The sequence below is a fragment of the Callospermophilus lateralis genome, chromosome 17 (assembly GCF_048772815.1).
Source record: "Callospermophilus lateralis isolate mCalLat2 chromosome 17, mCalLat2.hap1, whole genome shotgun sequence".
Taxonomy (NCBI): domain Eukaryota; kingdom Metazoa; phylum Chordata; class Mammalia; order Rodentia; family Sciuridae; genus Callospermophilus; species Callospermophilus lateralis.
In genome coordinates this window covers 57,361,261-57,385,161 of record NC_135321.1, presented here as the reverse complement: position 1 = coordinate 57,385,161, position 23,901 = coordinate 57,361,261, and the positions used below count along the sequence as shown (strand labels likewise).

At 34.5% G+C, this 23,901-nt stretch overlaps 2 pseudogenes; one reads left to right on the top strand and one right to left on the bottom strand.

Annotated features, from left to right (window-relative positions):
• The window catches only part of LOC143382657 (ankyrin repeat domain-containing protein 12-like), a 31,760-nt pseudogene extending 29,325 nt beyond the window's left edge, over positions 1 to 2,435 (bottom strand).
• Positions 2,436 to 16,892: 14,457 nt separating this feature from the next.
• On the top strand, positions 16,893 to 18,314 carry LOC143382656 (zinc finger CCHC domain-containing protein 3-like; annotated as a pseudogene).
• The last annotated feature ends 5,587 nt before the right edge of the window (positions 18,315 to 23,901 follow it).

Genomic DNA, 23,901 nt, shown 5'->3' with positions numbered 1-23,901 from the left:
ACTTTGGATTTTAAAGTATGTTGTCTCAGTAACAGTTTCCTATGTATTTCTAGAATGTATTTCCATAAGAGTAAGAATTTCTTATCTCTTATTCATCAACTTATCTCTCAACTGTTTAGAAGACTTCTTGTTACATAGTATAACTCAATAAAAAGTTGCTAAATGAATAAATTTTATTATACTCTTTATACTAAAAGAATAAACAGTTATCTTGTTGGTTTCCTTAAAAGCTAAAGGACCTAATTAATGGATAATCAAACCTAAACTCCAAGTACCTCTGTTTGTTGACACAGCTTAGTTTCAAGATTTCTACTCCAGTTATGTACATATTAATAATCAAAACTGACAAGGAATTATCCTGAAATGAAAAGAGCCAATGGCACAATAATGTTATAGTATAATTGTATATATAGTGGAAAAAAATAAAAAAATATATATGTCTATATGTTTATGCCTAAAAAATTCCCTGGAAATATAGATAAGAGACTCTGAAGAGCGGTGCCTCTCAAAGGGAGTCACTGGAGATACAGATGACTTCTACTTTTTTTCTTAATGTAATAATTCTTTAATATTCTAAGAACAAAATTTCATGGCGTAAGAAAGCCATTTTTTACAAAATAAAAGTCTTTGTAATTCAACATTTTACAGAAACATTTCAAGTTGTAGCAGTATCTAATAACTTGGCCACTTTCTGGCCCAGTTAGTGGCAGAAAAGGTTAGAAAATCCCAAATCACACTATTTGGAAAAGCACAAGGACCTACAATATTTGTAGGAATAAAAGATATTAGGTATGCTTATGCTTTGATTGAAATCAGGATATTTAGAAATAGCAATAATTTAACCATAGTGTCTTCAGGTGTTTTTTTTTTCCTCCAAAGTCAGCATAGGAGAAGTTCACTGGAAAAACTTTCTTTTTCAATACATTTCAACAGTCTTAAATCAACATGTCTTAAATTTGGACCCAAACTTTTTTCTAGATTCTTTTCCCCTATCAGTCAGAGAGAAGCATGTACTAATACAACTAACAATTTATCAGCAGGGTAGCAGTAGACTGAAAGCCTAGAAAACATTTTTATAGAATCTGGGATAAATCTTCAGTAAGATAAAGGCACAATTTTGCCATGAAGTTCCCATGTTGTTAACTTATTTCTAAATGATTCATTTTATTTAGCATTTATCTACTTAAGAACAGTAAGGGTAAAAGTCCCTACTCTTATTTTTTATTGATTTACAAAAAAATGACAGTGGAATGCATTGCAATTCATATTAAACATATATAGCACAATTTTTTATATCTCTGGTTGGATATAAAGTATGTTGACACCAATTCGTGTCTTCATACTTGTACTTTGTATAATGATGTCTACCACATTCCACCATCCTTGTAACCCCCTGCCCCCTCCCTTTCCCTCCTATCACTATGCCCTATCTAGAATTAATCTATTTCTCTATGATCCCACTCCCTACTCCATTATGAATCAGAGAAAACATTTGCCATTTGTAGTTTTGGGATTTGCTGACTTCATTTAGCTTTTTCTTCTCCAATGCCATCCATTTACCTGCAAATGCCATGCTTTTATTCTCTTTGCTGAGCAAAATTACATTGTGTATATATGCCACATTGTTTTTATCCATTCAACAACTGAAGGGCATCTAGGTTGGTTCCACAGTTTAGCTATTGTGAATTGTGCTGCTATAAACATTGATATGGCTGTGTCACTGTAGTATGCTGATTTTATATCCTTTGGGTATAGACTGAGGAGAAGGATAGCTGGGTCAAACTATGATTCATTCCAAGATTTCCAAGGAATCTCCATACTGCTTTCCATATTGGCTGCACCATTTTGGAGTCCCACCAGCAATGTATGAGTGTACCTTTTTTCCTACATTCTCACCAACACTTATTGTTTTTGTCTTCATAATAACCCCCATTCTGAAAGGAGTAAGATGATATCTTAGAGTAGTTTTGATTTGCATATCTCTAATTGCTAAAGATGATAAACATTTTTTCATATATTTGTTGATTAATTATATATCCACTTCTGAGAAGTATGTGTCCAGGTCTTTAGCTTTTATTATTGGGTTATTTGTTTTTCCCTGCTCTTATATAGTTTCTAATCTAGGGGAAGAATCAGATGATAAATTTTCATACAAATAATCATAAAATTACAAACTGATGTTACAAGTAATTATGATGAAATCCAAGAAAGGATAAAAATTAAAAGCAGTTAAAAGTAACTGTCTACACAAGGCTAGATCATAATATAAATTAATTCAATGATGATAGGTATCCTGGACTGTTGTCTCTTGCAGTCATCTGCATAAGAAGTGCCATCTGCTTTCCTTCAAAGAGTGGATAATGAAAAAGTATGCTAACTGTTGTGGATTTCTTATTTCCAACTTTGTCATGTTTTCTTCTTTTCTGAACCTTCATTCTCTGAACTATTAAATATGTAAGAATATGATTAAAAATGTACTCACAGTAAAACATAAGACAACTTTTTTGATAGCTGCTATAAATGTACATGAGAAACAGTTATAATATATAAACTGGTAGTTGCCAAAGAAAAGAGTACTGGGCCTTTAATTATATAAGCAATTTCCTCACTAAATGCTTTGGAAAATTATATTCTTGTTTTATTAATTTTAGGCACTTGAAAATTTATAATTTTTAAGATTTATGTTTTAGTGATTTGTTTGTTCTACTAAAATTTAACAACTTCAAAAACACTTCAAACATTCCTTAGTACAGTCATCCCTTAGTATCTGCAAAGGATTAGTTCTATGACTTCTTGCAGACACTAGAATCTGGTGCTCAGGTCTTTGACATGAATGGTGTAGAATTTACATATAATCCGTGCTAATCCTCCCATATCCTTTAAGTTAGCTCCAGATAACTTCTAATACCTAAAATAATGTAAGTACTATGTAGTTATACTGTAGTGGTTAGAGAATAATGAAGAGTAAAAAAGTATACATGCTATCATAATAGAGCAATTTTTAAAAAATATTTTCAATCCATGATTAGTTGACTGTGCAGATAGAGTGCTAATTTGAATAATATCTTTGAAATTTTTCTTCATTATCATTTTATTCTTATTACTGCTAAACCTACATACCAATGCTCCTTCAAATTACTTTCCTTATTCCAGTAAAGATTTGCACAATCAGCCAAGAAACTAAGTAAGAGAAGTCTTATCACTCAGCAGTTAATGAAATAAAAGCATCAAATTAATAATTTGAGTCACAGGACAGTGGAACATGGGATAGTACTAATCCAAGCTAAACATGTGCAAATTAAGGACTCTGTGTGTCTGTGCATTAATTTAAAAAAATTCTACAAAGATTCAAAAATTTCTAAGGCCATTTTCAAAGAGATTCCATCTATACAAGGTCTGCTTTCAGATTTATTTTTGGAAATCCTTTGGCAATGCAGCCAGCATTCTACCTAAGTGCCAGGGAATTCAGAGTGAACCAGATTCCAAAGGTAAAATATACAATTTTTTTTTCTTTAGGAATCCTCTGGAAGTGAATGCAGATGCTTTGTGTAAGTGAATATATATTTCTGACTATTGTCTAGGCAGCTACTTCTTGGAAAGCCAAACAAAAATATTTGATATTGTGGAGTTTTAGGAGTACCTGTTAAGTGGAGTTATAAGTAAATGAGTTCAAAAATAAGTAAAAATGAGTGGCAGAAGGGAAGGCTTAGTAGTCAATACAGTGTTGTCGGTTTTTTTCCCCACCTTCCATCCCCAGCAAGAAACTGCAGCCAGCAAGTAGGATTTTTTGAGGTAAGCATTTATTACTCAAGTTAACTCCAGTAAGCTAAAATCTGGCATTAGTAATCGTGAGAAATTAAAGTAGTGATGGTTCAAGCATGCCACCTCAGTTAAGATGAACTGGCATCCTAATGGCTTAGAAAAATTAGGCTATAATACTTAAACTCTGATGCCCAAAAGTCACCCAAAATTCAGTAATTCCTAATATAACCATTTTATTGAATTTTATTTTACATAAAATCACACATTTCAAGACATTAAAATAACTTTTATTCATATTTATAATATAATCTTTCATTTTCATATTTCCCATATCATTATCAATAATGATCCAATTTAGTATAAATCCAATCTCAGCACAATATTGAATGTATCACTTAAATTATTTGCAGCCCTAAATAGGTCATTGAAACAGGCTATTGTTTTTCTTGCAATGTATGCTCTTTCTCATCATAATTTTCTGTATATTTTGGTTCTCTAATGTTTAGGAAACACGTACTATTATTATTGTTATTTTCATGGTTTTCTATATAAATACCAATTTTTAAAAATAATAATTTAAAAATTATTATTAAAAATTAAATAATTTAATATTGCAAAATTTTACACAAAGCCGAGACTTTGTTTCAAAGAAAAGAAGTAAAATCCAATCATGGGCAGAAACAAAAAATTCTTAGTATCTATCCTTAAAATACTTTCTAAAATTTGGGAGAGGGAGTAATTTACCTTTTACTTTTTTAAGTGACGAAATGGCTAACTTTTATATGCTTTCTGCATTTTAACGCAGTTTTAGAAATGACACTAAGATATATATATGGTTTACAGAAAAAACACAAGCTCATTAATAGAATTCCATTCTGTCTAATAATCAAATATAAAATCATTATACCCTGGAAAAGAATAAGTAAGATGGAATACTCCAAACATTTAAGCAGAAATTCAAATTAGATTCCTGAACATTAAAAATTATAATTAGATGCATGAACTTTAAAAATTATAATTAGATGCATGAACTTTAAAGGACTGCCCTTAGTCTGAATTCATGTTTTCCATTAAACAGGAAAAGATGGTTAAGTGAACAGCAGCTGGTGTAAGGTAAATGGGTATGAGATCATTATACTATTTGAAATTTTTAAGTGCTGTAACAGTAAGAAGCAGCACTCCTACATCACTTATTTTCAGTTCAGAATTTGACTTTGATGAACTTGAATCACACTGTTTGTTCTGAGTGTCAAATCTACTCTGAAGACATAATAATACTTTGGACTATAGTATAATCTAAAACCGAAAACATTTCTATCTATTAAAAATATTTCAATAGAATGAAATACTAGAATCACTACTGAAGAATCTTAGGGATAAAAAGTAATCAAAATAAAAACAAAGTCTATTAGTTAAGAATATAGAAATCTGTTTGGCAATTTATGACAGAGAAACAAGAATATGATGAATTGACTGGTGATTTGGACAGAGCAGATATTTTAACATTTAAATAACATGGCATCTTAACTTACAACATTATTATAATGAGCAATCATATTCTCAGTTTATGAACATATATTTTCCATTCCAGGGTCATTCTGATAGACAGGATTCATGATTTCATTTATGTGTAAATAAACAAGTGTTTAAAAACACAAATTTAGCAAACAATTAATCCCTAAAGAGGGTATTGGAAAATTTTAGAGATAATCCTAAAAGTTTAGTGATGAGAAAATTCATTCATTCAAAACAGCAATCATTAATAACATTTAGACCAATTCTAAAGTAAGTAGCTAAATGGACTAGATTATAAGAACCTCAAGGAACCTTATATTCCAAAATTGAAGGCATTAATTTAGTAAGCACAAGAATTCTATGAAAATAGTATTTTACATTTCACATGAAGATAAGCAAGAGACTGAAAATTGCTTCCATACATTCAAAGCAAAGAAAAGGTGGCAACCAATAAAATTACATCAACCAGATTAAATGTTACTGAAAGCAGATTATGTTATTTAAACAAGTTAAAGCACAATGGATAAAATGAATGTTCAATTATATTCATTAACAGAAGGAAGCAGTTTAACAGTTCAACCAACTATTCCTTTAAAAGTAACCGATCACTATGATCTCATACACTCTCGTTAGTTTTCATTTGAATAAGTATGTTTATACTTGGCGCACTCAAACATGTATTCTATTAAGATTTACTTCAGGAGCTGGAAAATAAAGCTTCCATGTCCTGTTCCTTTACTATTACTTTGGTCCATGCTCTACTGAGATGAGGTTGTATGAGACTGCTGCTATTTGTATTTGAGGCTAATGTAAAGCACTGTTAGGCAAAGCAATTCTCTCACCCTAATGGCTTCAGGTTAATATACTCTGCTTTATGAGTACAGTAGTATGGGAGAAAAACATCAAGAATGATTTTGAATGTCTGTACTACAAGTTGGAACATTTTATAATAAAACATTAGGAAGGGGGCAGGAGTTAAGTCTAATGTAGTATAACATTTGACTTTATCTGGTACCTTAACACAGTTTTCTATTTAAAATTGTTCCCCTCTGCCAATTTATTTGAATCTCATTAATTAAGGTAAATCCTTTAATGGCATCTAAAGCCTCAAGAGAATAGAACATCTAAAAGTGGATATATGGCAGAAAAAGTTAAAATCTTATGAAATCTCAACATGCTCTATAACTGCTCTCACAGACTTTGGGAAAAGATCATACTGAGTCTCTGAATTTTCTCTTATCACGTTTTCTAAAAATGCCAAAAGAAAACACTACAGTAAACAAATAATGGTTAGTAAGAGGAGACAATTATTAAAAAAAAGTGAAGCATATTATACCTTTCTAGTTACTCAAATATGCAAATTAAAATGATGAAATACTCTTGGTTTATTTTTATAGGACACGAAATGTATCAAAATTAAGGGAAAAACATACCTCCCAATACTTAAAGAACACTGAATTGAAGAATATTCATATACTGATGGAAGCTTTTAAAACTTGGTAGCATTATTTTGGAGAAATATGAAGAATCACAGAAATATTCCCATTTTTAATAAGGAAATAGTTCCAAACAGGACAAAAACACAATCAATAAAGATGATCTCCATGGCATCATTTATACTGAAAAAATTGAAATTTAGTTTGGAGCCAAAGAGGAGACTTTTATGTAGTTCCCAGAAAGCAGCATAATATTTTTACACGAGGGATTATGACACAATGTTAAGGGATTATGGTTTTTCCAGATACAGGAGATAGGGAAGGAAGTATGATTTTATGACTGACAGTACAAGAATAAATTTCATTAGATGGAAACCTTAATTGCTAAAGTTAGTAGTTATTTGATTAGATTTTATATACAGTGTAGTAGAAGATATTGTAATCTGCATACACAACATTCATTCTCCTCCTCTAACCAAAATACCCCAATGAATATTAGGGTGACTTTTTAGATTCCCTTGTAAATACATTGGCCTAAGAAATGAAATTGACACGTTTTTAGAGAGGTTGTTTTATCAATAAAAAGGCCAAGTTTCACTTGAAAAAAGACATCTTTGTTCTGGTATTTCACCTTCTAATTTTGTTAGGAAAAAGCAGCAATTCTGTGACTACAAGTCAAAATTCTCAAGGACAGGAGAGCAGAGAGATGAATCCAGTCTCAGTTAGTGTTACTGAGCTGCTATACTGACTCTGGATTACCTATGTCTAGTGCTCTCACTGTATTAAATTTAAAATGTTTAAGATAAATTTAATCTGTTTAAGATGGTGTTCATCTGTTCTAGTGTGTTTAATTAACATATCACAATGGGAATTTATGCATTATGTCACTTAACGGTCACAATTTTCTCAGGATGATATTACAAGCAGATGTGGAAACTGAGGCTTATTAAGAAGTAAAATTATCTGGCCAGTGTTGATACTGATCAGATTTCAAAATCTTAAAAATTAAACACTATTATCATTTATCTCCATTATAGGTATAAAAATTTATTCTATATCAAAAGTTTGGAATAGGACAGAATGAAAGTATATTTCAAAAGCTAAAAATAAGCATTGAAGCAAGTTGATATGGGAAGCATATCATCTACATCCATAGTAGAAGCTTTTAGGCTTCCATATGTTCAATGGGTCTTCTCTATCTATTGGCTTCTTAGTATTCAATAAAACAAAAATTGTGGGAATTTTCTCACAGGATAAGAAAATGTGGATAGATACTGGAACAATGTAACCAGATACGTTGGTGATTTTTTTTAAGAAAGTAATTAAGAATAAAAGGTACTATCATTAGCTAGCTACAAGGGCCCATTGAAAAGACTTCAAATTGTGCTATAATTCTTTCCAACATTTTACCTGTCTATCAAACCACTTACTTTTCTAGAAAGACTTATCTTTTCAAAAAGTTAATATTAACTAATTAAAAATTTGCAAAGTTTTAAACACACTGGGTTATCATAAGACCAAGAATTTCTCACTTAGTTGATGGCATTATTATTGATTTGTGCGCCCCTTGGCCTTCCCTGGATAATGATGCAAATGTCTTTACAAAAGATAACTTTATTTTATAAAAGTAATATATGCTTACTTTTACAAAATACAATCTACACAAAAGAGTACAAAAAAGAAATTGACAAGTACCCTAAACCCTGAAAATAAACTACAAACCTTTTGTGAACATCATGCCAAGGATCCCTCTGAATATATTCAAAGACACAGGAACTAATGGAGAAGACAAAGGAAGAAATAAAATTTATGTAAGAAAAGGCAAATAACATACATATATATACACAAACATATATATCCTTAAGATTAATTTTATGTTACTCCAACATAAAAGAAGCTAAATAAATTGCTTTTATTCTGTTAGAGATAGTGTACACTAAGATACAGACAAATATACATATAACCTTGCTATAAGAGCATATAAGCCAAGTACTATTATTAATACTTTCCATTATTCTCAATTTTCTGTTCTTTTATTATTTCAAGTCAGGGTTTAAAACCTTTATATTTTGCTCTGGACCCAAAATACACCCAGCAACATTAGGCTTAGTTCCTACAGTGAAAATGACTTTCATATTTCAAGTCCTTATTTTATCTTTTCATATGTGTGTTCATATGTTGTACACATACATATATGCATATAAATACACCAATGATTGTAATGCAATGAAATGGTATACATTATTTCCTAAACCTGATTTTTCACTTCCATTAACATAAATGTCTTCCCTATCATGCATTCTGCAATGATATTTTTCAGTGCAAAAAACTATTGAAGCATGAAGAGCAAAGGAGGAGGTATCACAATATCAGACATTAAATTATACACCAGAGTTACAATAAAAAAACAACATGGTACTGGCACAAAAATAGACATGTAGACCCATGGTACAAAATACAAGACACAGAGACAAACCCATATAAATTCAGTTATCTCAAACTAGACAAAGGCACCAAAAACATACATTGGAATAAAGATAGTCTCTTCAACAAATGGTGCTGGGAAACCTGGAAATCCATGAGTGACAAAATGAAATTAAAACCCTATCTCTCAGCCTGCACCAACTCAACTCAAAATGGATCAAAGACCTAATAATTAGACCAGAGACCCTGTGCTTAATAGAAGAAAAACTAGGCCCAAATCTTCATAAGGTTGGCTTAAGACCTGACTATCTTAATAATACTCCTAAAGCACAAGAAATAAAATCAACAATCAAATAAATGGGAAGAATTCAAACTAAAACACTTCTTCTCAGCAATCAATAACGTAAAGAAAGTGCATACAGAGTGAGAGAAAATCTTTACCACACAGACATCAGATAGAGCACTAATTTCCAGGATATATAAACATCTCAAAAACCTTAACATCAAAAGAAGAAATAAACCAATTTATAAGTAGGCTAAAAAGCTAAACAGACACTTCACAGAAAATATACAATTGATCAACAAATGTATATAAAAAGTTCAACATCTCTAGCAATTAGGGAAATGCAAATCAAAACTACTCTAAGATTTTATCTCTTTTCAGTCAGAATGGCAATTATCAAGAATACAAGCAACAATAAGTGTTGGCGAGGATTATGAGAAAAGGTAGACTCATACCCTGCTGGTGGGACTGCAAATTGGTGCAATCACTATGGAAAGCTGTATTAAGATTCCTTAGAAAACTTGGAATGGAACCATCATTCAAATCAGCTATCTGATGCCTCAGTTTATACCTAAAGGATTTAAAATCAGCATACTAAAGTGATGCATACATGTCAATATTTATAGCAGCTCAATTCAAAGAAGTAAAACTATGGAACCAACCAATATGCCCTACAACAGATGAATGGATTAAAAAATGTGGTATATGTACACAATGGAATATTACTGAACCTTAAAGAAGAATGAAATTATGGCATTTGCAGGTAAATGGATGGAGTTGGAGAATATCATGCTAAGTGAAATAAGCCAAACCCCCCAAAACAAAGGCAGAATGTTTTCTCTGATAAACAGATGCGGATTCATAATTTAGGGGAAGGAGACCAGAAAAGAATGGAGGAACTTTGGACAAAGGGTAGTGAAAGTAAAGAGGGCACATGGTGATAGAAAGGATGGTGAAATGAGATGGACATTATATATGTGTGTGTGTATATATATATATATATATATATATATATATATATATATATGAGTATATGTATATATAATTAATACAATTAATTAAATCACATTAATTAATTAAAACAAATTAAAGAATTAAAAATAAAAAAATTTTAGTGAGTTCATGTAACTTTTCTAAAACAAACTTGTTCAAACAAAATTTTTAAACAAATTTGTTTGTTGTTCTTATTCTCTGCTTTTTAAATTTTATGTTATAACATGCAATAATAAAATCATGGAAGCAATAATTCCATTCATAAGATAATAAAAGTAAACATCATTAAATGACAAAAAATTTTTATTTTATTCTTTAGTATCAGGGATTAAACGTCAGGCAAGGTAAATCAATGAGCCGCAACCCCAACTCATTTTTATTTTTATTTTTTTATTTTATTAATTTTGAGACAGGGTAACTCTAAGTTGCTCAAGATGACTGTGATCCCTCTGCATCAGTCTCCCAAGCCACTGGGATTACAAGTGTGTCTCACACACCAGGTATTATAAAATGCTCTTAAAGACAGCTGTAACATCACTCCATTAAATGGAAATAGTGGAAACCATCATCAGGGAAACAAGTATATAATTTGATTCAAATCTGGATCAGGTTATGTTTATTTAGTGAAGTTAGTTTACTTCTGTGTAACATTTTTTCATCTCTTCCTAAGTAACATTTTCTTCTTAAATGGTTATCTGTATTTGAATTTAACAAACTCCTGTCTTAAAAATAATATTGAGAAACACCACTGTCCACCAAAGGGACTTCCAAAAAGAAAATATAAGAAGGGTTAAATCCTTAATAGGTGTCTGAAGACACATACAGTTATACAACACTTAAGGATAGGGATGTGCTCTGAGGAATGATTCATTAAGAGAGTTTACTCTTGTGCAAACTTCATAGAGTGTCCATATCCATGGCAAAATGGTACATTATCATTAGGTGATATACTATTATGGGATCATCATTGTACATGCCGCCTGTTGTTAACTAAAATTTTATTATCATATTTCACTGCATAATAATCATCACTGCATTGAAATATATTCACAAGTATTCCAGGCATCCTCCTCTTGCACAAAAGACAGTTTCATATTACCTACATGATTTGTAAGTAATATTAGTACATTTTTTTCTTTAAAAAAACCATAAAAGTGCTAAGCCAGGCATGGTGGTGCATGCCTGTAATCCCAGCATTTTAGGAGACTGAGAAAGGAGGAGAGCGATTTCAAAGCCAGCCTCAGCAATAGCAAGGCGCTATAAAGCAACTCAGTGAGACCCTGTCTCTAATAAAATACAAAAATTGGGCTGGGGATGTGGCTCAGTGGTCAAGTGCCCTCAAATTCAATCTGCAACTCAGTTATACCCTCCCCTCCTAAAAAATACATAAGTCTTCACACAATGTCACACCACATTTCTTGCAAAAAAAAATTTAAAAAGGCATAAAATCAGCAGTCTTAGTGCAGTGAAATACAGTCTCTGGCACAAGACTTCTTGTCTACCTGACTAGTGATAGCTTTAGAATACCACTTAAATAGAGTTGGGGTTAAAGAAAAAGGTTTCTGAATCTCTAGAAAAACCAGTGCAACTTAAAATGAACTAAACACATAATTTCTTCATTGCTACAAGAAAGAATAGACTTTGAGGTTTAAAAATGTCATGAATGAGAACAATTTCTAATTCAAACTAAAAAGCAATGAAATACACAGAAGGAGATCTATTTACTATAGTTGTACACTAAAAAATTGAGTATTTACTAAAGCTATGCTAGCACAGGGTGTTTCACAATTGTCAGAGTATTTTCATAGTTTCTAGAGTTATGATCATTTTGGTATTGATTATTAAAGATTGCTAGAAAGATATCAATAGGATACAATCTCTGCACAGCAAGCCTGTAATCCCAGTGGCTCAAGAGACTAAGGCAGGAGGATCGCGAGTTTAAAGCCACCCTCAGTAAAAGCAAGGCGCTAAGCAACTCAGTTAGACCCTAACTCTAAAAAAATACAAAATAAGGCTGGAATATGGTTCAATGCTCAGTGGTTGAGTGCCCCTGGGTTCAATCCTCAGTACCTGCCTCCCCAAAAAAGTCTTTGCACATAAGCTCAAAACGGAACACTGACTTTCTAAAAGTAAAACAAAAACATTTTTTAAGAAAGTTCATTAACATTTCACACAAGAACAGAATACCTGTGGCAAATACATTGAAGTTGACATTAATTTAAAAAATACTAATTAATAGTTTTTAAGTTTAGTTTAGGGCTAAAGCACAACCTGGTAACTTATTAGATAGCAATAATATTAGATAATGGTTCTCGCCTATTATGAATAATTTGGATTGACTGATTTCAAATTTTGAAATACAAAAGTTCTATGAATAGCAATTAAGCAGTGAGCCTCTTTTTTTAATAATACATACTTCCAACTCTTTCTGAATTTAAAATGCCTAAAGTTCTTTTGTGTGTTCAATCAGTTCACAAAACAATTTTTTTTCTAAATCTACTATATCTTAGTGGATACTTATTATCTGAGAAAAATTTCATATTTCTTAAGAGAGTAAAGAATAAATTTTTTTTGTCTCTGGTGAGAAACACATTTGCGTGACAGATGAATTTCTGCCCCCAAAATGATAAATCTAACATACAAATATTTCTCTATAAATTGGGGTATCAAAAAGAATGATCCATATAAAAGAAATCACAGTATGAAAATAAGTAATATTTTACTAGAAAATAACAAATTATTTTACCTTGTCTGAATCTCATTCTTCATTTTCTGATGGGCTAATGGTAGAAGAATCATGGATGATTTCTCCTTCATCTCCTTGCCAATCTCTTTGGTCAATTTTTGGAGTTTTTCTGTAAGATGCAACCTTGTCTTTATTAAAAGATCAAGTATGAATAAAGTTATATCAACATTATATAAAGACACTGTATTTAAAAACTACTCTTTAAGGAAATATTCAAACAGACAAAACTAGGTCTTCCAAACAATCCAAACAATCATTGTATTCAATATATTCATGATCCAGATTCAACATTTTTTCTAACTTCTTTCATATCCTCCTGCTTTTTATTTAATAAAGTGGCTTTAAAATAATAATAAAATATCCTGACTATAACATAGCCATACATAAACTGAATTCTATCAAATTAATAAGCATACAACTCTGAAAACAGAATTCTGGACCGAATTAAATAGACTTGTGTTAGAATACATATATTCTTGGCCTATTATATCCTTGAGTTCATCATGTGTAGATTAAACCAACCTCAGGAAAAAGAAAATAGAAGAGAAAATTACATCTCTATTAAACCTGCAATTTTTTGTCAGTATTATCTAAACAAGAGTATAATAACTATTTATACAGCACTTAATGTTGTGTTAAGTGTGATTAAGTAATCATCAGGTAATTTAAAGCTAATGGAAAGAATATGTATAGGGTATCTGTGGGGAGTCTTGGAACAAATCCTCTAAGATAAGTGACCACCCAATCATCTATACCAATTCTTAGGGGATGCTGGACTATCAGCATCACCTAGGAACTTATTAGAAATGGAAATTCTCTGGCTGTATCCTAGACCTACTGAATTATAATGGCTAGGGACCAGTGATCTATTTTAATATTCCTCCCAGTTTGAGAATCGCTGATTTTAATCAATAAAGAAGAAAATATGGAGATCAAAGGACTAGAGGAAGGGTTCATACTTTCCAGCTGTCTCAGGGCTTGGGATTCAGCAAGATGGGTGATAGAATTCACTGAAATTCAAATCGGACAGTAAGAGATTACTTATAGAGACCCAGAATTTCAGGTGTTTTGGACAGAGGACAAAAATGAGTACACTGGTGCCAAGTAGCCAGTAGTAGTGCTGCCATTTCACCACAGAAGAGAGGCATGACACAAAGTAGAGAAAAATACAGTGGAAAAATTTGGCATAGGGCAAACTATAGAACAGACCGAATTTAGCTGAACCAGAAGATTAACACAAGATGGTATTTGAAAAGTACTCTGTTTCTCAAGTGGCAAGTGAAGAGCTGCAGCATGGAGTCATCTTGAACAGCTCATGATGCAGCTTGTTGCTGTAGAAGCCCAGGAAATTAGAGCAAATATTGCCATACCCTTGGCAAGGACCAATTGTGCTGCCTAGGGTGTACCTAGCAGAATGCAATGGAAACAAGCAGAGAGAAGACTGTACCCAGGGTAATTCAGGTTAAAGATATAGAGGGGAATGCAACATGCTTCCCTTTGAGTCCTTCTGGTCCATAAACTTAATGGGCAAGCACAAATACACAAACTTTAAGCCTGGGAAGGCAGTGCATGTGTGGAAAGTGTAGTGGTACCCGTGATGGATTGGTTATAAGTAGAATTCTCAGGACACCCCTGAGATCCAGACACCCAGAAGAGATCAGCATCCTCCTAGTCCTAGAGATGCGTTGATTCACTCCCTCAGGAGCAGATACCATCCCAACAAATTTCGCAAGGGATATGATCAGAGCTAAAACTTAGCTGCTGGAACTTCCTATTTAGAACTCAGCATCAGCCCCACCCAGGGAGGATATCAACCTAGTCTGTTCACATGAAACTGCAACGGACAATACATTCTATCCTACTGGTAATCAGGGAAGCTGAAGGCTATTTCAACCCAGTTTGTGTTCCATGTAACTCCAGCTGGCAGCTTGATAAGCAACAATAAAAAATAGGAAAGATTTAAAGTTTCTCAGTTCTTGTTCTAAGCGGTGCCAAGCCAAAGAAGAAACAGAAAGAAATGCAGTCTGGCATAGGCAGTGAACATCCATCTTTGTTCTTGACAGTTTTGACCACTTTGGTGGAGATAATCCTATTTTTCCCCTTTGGTTTTTCTCGCTGTGCTGATTGATTAGTTCATGAATAAACACACATACATATTCCTTTTTTATTTTCTTTTACTTTTTTTAATTCTCTCTCTAATAGCCAAATTCTCTTGTTCTCTATTAGCCTCTACCATCTTTCTATTTTTACATTTTGAGTATTTCTTTTGCTCTCCTACCCCATTTTCTTTTTTCCTAATGAATTATACTTTTACTATATTTTACACTTCTTTAGTTTATATAAATTCTGCCAAAACCATTCACTTTGTCACAATTATTAGTTCTGTGGATGGTGTAGTTGATGCCTGCTATTTGTTTTAATACTAGACCAAGTTCTCCATCATTACTGCTATTGCTATTAATGGCTCACCCTGCCATTCTTGTTTTTGTAGTAGTGTTAGAGATGTCATAGTAGGCAATAGATATTAATTTTAATGTTGCTTATTATTCACTTTGTGTGTGTATGTGTGTGTGTGGGGGTGAAGTTGGGATTCTACTTGGACGCTATGAGTTCACAGGGTAGAGACTCTCTTGGTGAACTAAATCCAGTTAAGAGACAGCACACCTTGCTCCACACACAAAATACCCCTGGCTCAAGCTTCAATAGTCCTTTAACACAGAGAATAAATACAAAAGCCCAAAACCAATAACCAGGTCACAAGTGAAAAAGGCTATAGGAAGGTGAGCTTGGATCCCACTAATGGAAATCTGTTTCTATTACAAAAAATAGAGAGAGGCTACAACACTTCATCTCAAAGAATATATTGTTGCACAGCTGAATTACATCAGCAGGTCTGTACTGGTAAACTGAGAGCCACTGCAGGTTGAAACTCATACTTTAAGATAAGCACATGTGTCAAAGCTAAAATATACCAAAAGCACATGGCTTATTACAACAGATACTCAATAAAGGACTTCTTTGTAATAGAGGAAAAGACTTTCTTTTCAACAGATATGCAAGTACACACACCAAATTTATAATCACCCAACTAAGAAAATACTGAGGATGAAATTCCAGATGGCATCTATAAAAAATTGATTATTGAAATGATTAATAAGTTAAAAAACAGATCTAAGTAGCAAATTAAGAGAGGAAACATAGACAAAAGGCCATTTCTAAAGATAGCAAAACTCATGGAAATGAAATACATAATAAATCAAGTAAATTTACCTGAAAGTATCACCAATAGATTAGATTTCACAGAAAACAGAACTTCAGACCTCAAGGTATAGAAACCTGAACACTCACACACAGTAAATTTAAAAAAAAAAAAAAGTAATGGCCAGAATTTACAAGAATGCTGGGACAATATGAAGAGATAAAACTTGAAGGTCACTGGAATTTAAAAAGGAATGAAGATATAGGCTCATTCTTAAATAAAAAAATAATAGAAAACTGTCCAAACCTAAGAAATGATATTAACACTCTTATATAGTATGCATATAGAACCCCAAACACAAAAGATCAAAAAAGAAAATTTCCAAGAGAAATCATTATCAAAATGTCTACCATGTAGAATAAGAACAGAATATTAAAAGCTGCAAGTGAAAAACATCAAGTTACATTTGGCTGTAAGTCAATAACGCTTGCATCTGACTTCTCAGCTAAGACTCTAAATTCCAAGTGGGCTTAAATGAGAGAATCCAAGCTTGGAGGAAAAAAAAAAAAAAAAAAAAAACTGTCAAACTAGAATGCTATCTTCAGCAAAGCTATTATTCGGAACTGAAAAGGATATAAAAACTATCCAATGTAAGGATAAACTAAAAGAATTCATGATTACTGAGCCAGCACTACACGACATGTTTAAAGATATACTATACATGGAAGAACACAAAAACAAACCTTAAAACTAACTCCTGAGTGGATATCACTCATAAGAAAAGAAATTAAGGAAACGCAGATTAATATATAAAATAAAGCAAAATGTCAGGAAACAGTAATCACCTCTCCAAAATAACTGTAAATGACCTCAATTTTCCAAATAGAAGACACAGCCTTGGTAAAGTGGATTAAAGTCACAAATAAATGCTGTTTGCAAGAGACTCATGAAAGATAAAGACATGAACAGGTCAAAATAAAATAATGAGAAGCCGAGCAGGCTGCAGCTTCTGTCCCCTGCGGGACCCGCGGCCTGGAGCTAGGAGTCCCAGCGCATGCGCGAGAAGATGGGCTGGGCCCAGGTGGTGAGGAACCTGGCCCAGAAGGAGGGCGAGTTCCGCGAATCCCGGGCGCCTTGGCGCCAGGAAGAAGGCGGCGGCAGCGCGGGAGGCGGGCTCAGCGCTCCCCTGGGCCTGGCGGCGCCAGGCCCCGGCGACTTACCCCCAGCCGGTCGCGGGGACCCGAAAGGCCGCTGGCGAGACCCCGCGGGGGGACTGGCAGATCCCCTCAAGAAGAAGGGCGTAGCAGAGCAGGGCAGGAGGAAGAAGGCCGAGGCGGGGGCAGCCATGGCGGTCCCCGCCAGGCCCAGCGCGGTGGATGAGGAGGCCCAGCGGACCCTCCAGGATGAGCAGGTGGCGGACACGGACCCAGGTAAAGGTCCCTTCCTCCTGCGCATCTGTTTCCAGGGTGATGAGGGCGCCTGCCCGACCTGGGACTTTGTAGTGGGCGCGCTCATCCTGCGCTGCACCAGCACGGACCGAGGGACATCTTCGCTGCCATCCAGATCCCTGGCAGCCGCGAGTTCGCCGTGAGCTTCCGCTCCGCGGAGAAGCTGGCCCTCTTCTTCCTCCTCTACTAGGAGAAGAGCGAGCAGGAGGATTGCTGGGAGGACTTTGTGGTGCTGGGTCAGAGCAAGTCCAGCCTGAAAACGCTTTTCATCCTCTTCCTGAATAAGATGGTGGACGTGGAGGACACAGTGACCTGACTGAAGCGCCACTGCGAAGTGCTGGCGATGTCCCTGAAAGTGACCAGCAGGTTTGGGATCTGGACCTGGGAGTACAAGATCCAGCTGCGCCAGGGGAAGGGCAAGTTAAAGTACTTATACTCTAGAACACACATTAAAACCTCCACCAGAGGGCATATAGAGCTGATAACTCAGCAAAGTAGCAGGATATAAGATCAATATACAACAATCAATACCTTTCCTATACTCCAATAATCAATCTGCTGAAGAAAAAATTAGACAAACAGTTTCATTCACAATAGCCTAAAAATACAATCAAATACTTAGACATAAATCTCACTAAGGAAGTTAAAGACCTGTGTAAAGAAAAGTACAGAACACTGATGAAGGAAACTAAAGAAGACCTTAGGACATAAGGTCCTAGGACATAAATTCCTTAGGCAGAATTAATATTGTCAAAATGCATGTATGACCAAAAGCAACTGACAGATTCAATGTGATTCCCATTAAAATACACTGACATTTTCCACAGAGCCCAGGAAAAAAGTCCTAAAATTCATATGAGAGAATATAAGACATAAAATAGCCAAAGAAATACTAATCAAAAAGAGTGATGATATAGAGCCAGACACATCACCAGTTCAAAGCCAGCCTCAGCAAAATAGAGGTGCTAAGCAACTCAGTGAGACCCTGTGTCCCAATAAAAATACAAAATAGCGTTGGTAACTTGGCTCAGTGGTCAAGTGCCCCTGAGTTCAATCCAAGTACCCTCCCACCTCAAAAAAAAAAAAAAAAAATGTGATGATAGAGGCATCACAATACCTGATCTCAAATGATAGCACAAAGTGAGAGTAACAAAACCAGCATGATACTGGCATAAAAACAGACATGAAGACCAATGGATCAGAAGACATAAGAGACAAATCCACATCAATTCAGTCATCTGATCCTTGAAAATAGTGCTTAAAAATTGTAGAAAAGTTTACCTTTGTAACAAATGGTCCCAGGAAACTGGGTATCCATTTGAAGAATGAAATGATGTACATTCCACTCATGCAGGACGACGATGAACTCAGTGCTTCAAAGACCTGAGAATTAAACCAGAACACTGCAAGTGCTAGGAGAAAACATAGTGTCAACATTCCCAATATATAGATATAGGCATTGGCTGGCTTAATAAGACTCCTGACTCTCAAGGAACAAAACAGATTTCAGTAAGTGGGATGGCATGAAATTAAAAAGCTTCTGCATAGCAAAGGAAACAAAGGCATGAGGAAAGAGCCTACAGAATGGGAGAAAATATTTTCTAGTCACTCTTGTTATAGGGGATTAATATTCATAACATAATCCAATCAATAATATATGGGCAAACAAGCTAAATTGACATATCTCAGAAGAAATACAAATGACCAACAAATGCATGAGAAAAATGTCAGCATCTTGCAGTCAGGGAAATGCAAATCAAAACCACACTGAGATTTCACTTCACCCCAGTTAGAATGGCAATCAAGAGGAGTACAAATAACAATTATTGTTAAGAATGGGAAAAGGTATAGCTGTGCAGTGTTGGTACAATTGCAAATTGGTACAATCACTTTGGAAAGAAGTATGAAACATCTTCAAAAGTCTAGGAATGGGATCCACCCATGGGACCTAATATACCACTATCTGGTTCTTTATCCAAAAGAACTAAAATCAGCATACTATAGTGATACACACATAGCCATGTTTATAGCAGCACAATTCACAATAGCCAAGTTTCAAACCAGCCCACGTGCCTATGAAGAGATGAACAGATAAAATGTGGTATACATACACAGAGTAGTTTTACTCAGCCATAAAGAATGAAATTATGTCATTTGCTGGTAAATGGATGGACCTGGAGAACATCGCGTTAGGTGAAATAATCCACACTCAGAAAACTGAGGGTAGAATATTTCCTCTTGTGGAGAAGCTAGAGAAAGAGAACCCATCTCAGAGAAATAGAAGGGAATCCAACAGAGTAGAGAAAGGCAGTCTTGAAGATGGGAGGAGGGAAGGAGGGAAGAAGGACAATCTCTGCTTTCAGTCACCTTGAGGTAAATTTTGTTACTAGATATGTATGTCCATGTGCCACTATACCACAGTGAATTCTGCTTATGTATATAATTTGGAAGTGCTAATTAAAATAATAACAACAATTAGAGGGATATCAGTAGAATAGAACAAGCAGTTAAGGGGAGGAGGGAAGGAATTAAGGGAGAGAAAGGAAACATACTAAAGAAAAAGGCTGATCAAATGATGTGCATGTACAAATATGGCATATGAATTCCACTATTATAATTCACCATAAAAAGATTAAATATTAAAAAAGGAATGAAAGTCCTCATTAACAGATATTTTATATTAGATATTAAACGCAATTCACAGACATGAGCAACACATGATTTTTAAAAATATTTGAACAAAAGTTTTAAGAAAAGTAAATATATTTGGATGGAAGAGACTACCACACTTGTTACATCAGAGAAACAAAAGTAAATTTCTAATTCAACTTGGAACAAGAAAATATATTGAATAAAAATTTTATGTACCCACCCACTCGTGTCAAGTATCCTATTCTGCTCTACAGCTAAAAACCACCATCCAAACAGTACAATGCATCTAAGCTATGAACACTCTGTTGTAAAAAGTAACCAAAAGATTATCAATAAAAGCAAAGGTTATCCTAAAAGAACAACAGAATAAACAAACTTGTGGCATTTTTAATGTGAAAATAAGAGAAGAGAAAAAAGGTATTACACTGAAATACAACTTCAGAGTGGATATTAAAGTTTCAAAACCATGTTGCTTCTTCTTCATACTACTTAAAACCTTAAGGCTGGAAAAACTGATAATTTTCTTAGAAAACCTGAATCCCTAAAAACTGACTTATGAACAGAAGAGAAAACCTGTACTCCAAAGTTTCATTTGTTAATGGCTTGCAGAGTTAGGACTTTTGGGAAGTGACTAGCTCTGACCTCAACAATGGGTTTGTCCACTGATGGAGCCATGACAGAAGGGACTATTGGAAGGTGATGAATTTGTAGTTGAAAGGATTGGGGCCTTGAGAACATGCCCTTGGGGACTATATCTTGTCCATGGACTCTTTCTCTCTAGCTCTCTGCTTCCCAGTCACCATGAGGTAAGTGGATTTGTTCTACCATGCCCATCAGTCATCATAACACTGTACCTCACCATGGGCACAGAAATAATGAAGCCAGCTGATCATGAACCAAAACCTCTGAAAACAGGAGCCAACATAAATCTTTCCTCCTTTGTCTTCTCAGGTATTTCGTCACAGTAATGGAGTGCTGACTAGGAACAGGCTCAAATGCCAATGTTCTGGCTACTGTTATTTCTATTAGGTGTAACAAACTTTTCTTTATCTCTCCTCAGGAATCCTGTGTCATCTGCCAGCATCCAGAAAATTGATCAGCTTGCAAGCAGGTAAAATCTCAGGTCTCTCATGGATTTCGATAAGGTAAATTCTATTTTCATTATTCTTACATGTATTTTGAAACTCTTCCACAATAAACATGTATTATATTACCTGAATAATAAAATTTCTTTATAATTATTTGAATAGACAATCAAGGTCTTAACCATACTAATAATTAAAGGATAGAACTATTTTATTCAGAAGGTTAAAATTATTAATATTCTCTCATATTAGGAAAACTCAGGTTTTAGATTATCACATGAAGCTTTTTGTAAGATTCTATTTTATTAGTTATAAATATTGATTAAGCTATGCCTAATTTAAATGTATTTAAGAAGATAAATTTTGGTACAAAAGAGTGCATAAGCAGAAGAGTTTGTAAAGGCAATTGTATTTTACTTGCTAAGACTGTCTATTTTATAATTCCTTGTATCCATCATCATAATCCTCATTGATTCTCTTTGTGCCAGACAGCTTCTGTTATGGTTTAGATCTAGAGTTTTCTCCAAAGCCTCATGGGTTGAAGACTTCCCAAAAGCATTCACATTCAGAGGTGGGATTTTTGGGAAATGATTGGATCCTGATGGCTCCAACCTCATCAATTGATGGAGTCATTGATGGAATTATATTTTATGAAATTATTGGAAGGTGTTTGAAATTGCAGGTGGTGGGACATAGTTGAAGAAATAAGGTCACTGGAAGTGTGACATGGCATATTTCTTCTCGCTAACACCTCCCTCCTCCTCTCCCTTCTCCTCCTCTTCTCCCTCCTCCTCCTTCTCCTCCTCCTCTTCCTTTTCCTCCTCCTCCTCTTCCTCCTTCCTTCTTCTTTCTTCCTTTTTCCTTCTTCTTTCTTCTTCTCTCTTTGCTGGCTATTATGAGCTACTTCCTCTGCCATGCCCTTCTGCCATGCAGTACTACCTCAGATCAGGCCCAGAATGAATGAAATCAGCAACTATGGACTAAAAAAATATGAAACTCTGAACCAGAATAAATCTTTCCTCTTCTAGGTTTATTTCCTCAGTTATTTATCAAGATGATGGAATACTGACTAGCATAGCTTCTATTTTATGTGTGTATAATTTTAGAATATTATATAGTTCTTGCCCCAAATATAGAATGTTTAATAGAAATTAAACAGGCATATAGTCAGAACAAGTAAACCCAGTACCTTTCCACCCGCTTGATTAAGACATACCAGTCTCTAAAGAATCAGTATTCACCCCTCTCACCACCCCATTTCCTAATTCAGTAAACCGCCATCCTATCTAGAATTCTGGAGTAGTTTAGTCATTTATTTTATTTTAAAAATAATGCTCTTAAAATTTATTTTATTTTATTTTTTTTACCTTATTGCCCAGCTCAGAGACGGCTCCTCCTAGCTCCTGCCTCCAGCCACCTAATGCGGTGAAGAGGTTAACACGAGAGGCCGGGGGTGGGGGGGAGAGAGAGAGAGAGAGAGAACATGCCAGGGATTGAGCTTTTATTGGGGAACAAAAAAATTCAGGGGAAAATTGCATCCAATGAAGGTCAAGGGGGGCAGCATTCCAAGTCAGGGTCAGTGTTTGGTCTTCAGGTCAGTGGTCAGGTACACCCCCACATGGGCAAGCCTTCGCACCTGAGACAGAGTGGGGAAGGCTCTGGAAAGCTTGCCTGAGCACCTCTCACCCAGCCAGGGAGGTAACTCAAATCATGTGCAAGAATGGCTTCCCACATATCACCCCCCCCCCTTTTTTCTTTTAAAAATCAGGCGATGATTTACTCTCTGGAGTTTTTGCATTCTCGCTCTGAAGACTCGCCATCCTATAATTACAACACAAAAAAGAATTAACAGCAAAGACAACAATCCAATAATGTACCAGGCCAAGTGTTTAAGAATATTTCCAGGGTTAAATCTACTTAACTCCTTCAATATTTGGTTAGCCAAAGAAGAAGGATCCAAAAAATCAGCTCTATTATTTTGAATATCTTGGATATGGTGATGAAGTTCCAAAAGATCTAAGCTATTATTATTATTTTGCCAAATACCTTAACAGATTTTTAATTAAAAAGTGATGCATAATATTTTTATTTTTAAATTAGTTCTAATTAGTTATATATGATAGTAGAATGCATTTTGACACATTGTACACAAATGGAGCACAATTTCTCATTCCTCTGACTGTACGTGGTGCAGAGTCACAACAGGAGTGTAATCATACAAGTATATGGAGTAATAATGTCCATCTCATTTCACCATCCTTCTCATTCCCACATCTCCTCCTTTTCCCCTCCCTCTCCTCTGCCCAATGCAAAGTTTCTTCATTCTGCCCTACCCACCCTTTTATGGAATAGCATCCA